The sequence below is a fragment of the Arachis hypogaea genome, chromosome 11 (genome assembly GCF_003086295.3).
Source record: "Arachis hypogaea cultivar Tifrunner chromosome 11, arahy.Tifrunner.gnm2.J5K5, whole genome shotgun sequence".
NCBI lineage: Eukaryota > Viridiplantae > Streptophyta > Magnoliopsida > Fabales > Fabaceae > Arachis > Arachis hypogaea.
Window position 1 is genome coordinate 91,874,689 of NC_092046.1, and position 832 is coordinate 91,875,520.

Here is an 832-nt window from a genome sequence, read left to right on the forward strand (position 1 = left end):
AAGACAAGAATATTCTTGTTGAAGCAGATCCAGAACCTGAAAGGACTCTGAAAAGGAAACTAAGAGAAGCTAAAATACAACAGTCCAGAGACAACCTTTCAGAAATTTTTGAACAAGAAGAGGAGATGGCAGCCGAAAATAATAATAATGCAAGGAGAATGCTTGGTGACTTTACTGCACCTAATTCCAATTTACATGGAAGAAGCATCTCCATTCCTGCCATTGGAGCAAACAATTTTGAGCTGAAACCTCAATTAGTTTCTCTGATGCAGCAGAACTGAAAGTTTCATGGACTTCCATCTGAAGATCCTTTTCAGTTCTTAACTGAATTCTTGCAGATATGTGATACTGTTAAGACTAATGGAGTAGATCCTGAAGTCTACAGGCTCATGCTTTTCCCTTTTGCTGTGAGAGACAGAGCTAGAATATGGTTGGACTCTCAACCTAAGGATAGCCTGAACTATTGGGATAAGCTGGTCAAGGCTTTCTTAGCCAAGTTCTTTCCTCCTCAAAAGCTGAGTAAGCTTAGAGTGGATGTTCAGACCTTCAGACAGAAAGAAGGTGAATCCCTCTATGAAGCTTGGGAGAGATACAAAGAACTGACCAAAAAGTGTCCTTCTGACATGCTTTCAGAATGGACCATCCTGGATATATTCTATGATGGTCTGTCTGAATTAGCTAAGATGTCATTGGATACTTCTGCAGATGGATCCATTCACCTAAAGAAAATGCCTGCAGAATCTCAAGAACTCATTGACATGGTTGCTAATAACCAGTTCATGTACACTTCTGAGAGAAATCCTGTGAGTAATGGGACGCCTCAGAAGAAGGG

At 40.5% G+C, this 832-nt stretch overlaps 1 non-coding gene across 1 annotated transcript; it reads right to left on the reverse strand.

The window, feature by feature from the left end:
* Positions 1 to 521: 521 nt before the first annotated feature.
* LOC112726055 (small nucleolar RNA R71) lies at positions 522 to 629 on the reverse strand. The gene has a single exon (XR_003165125.1). It is a non-coding gene; the product is annotated as a small nucleolar RNA R71 (small nucleolar RNA).
* Between the last annotated feature and the right edge of the window lie 203 nt (positions 630 to 832).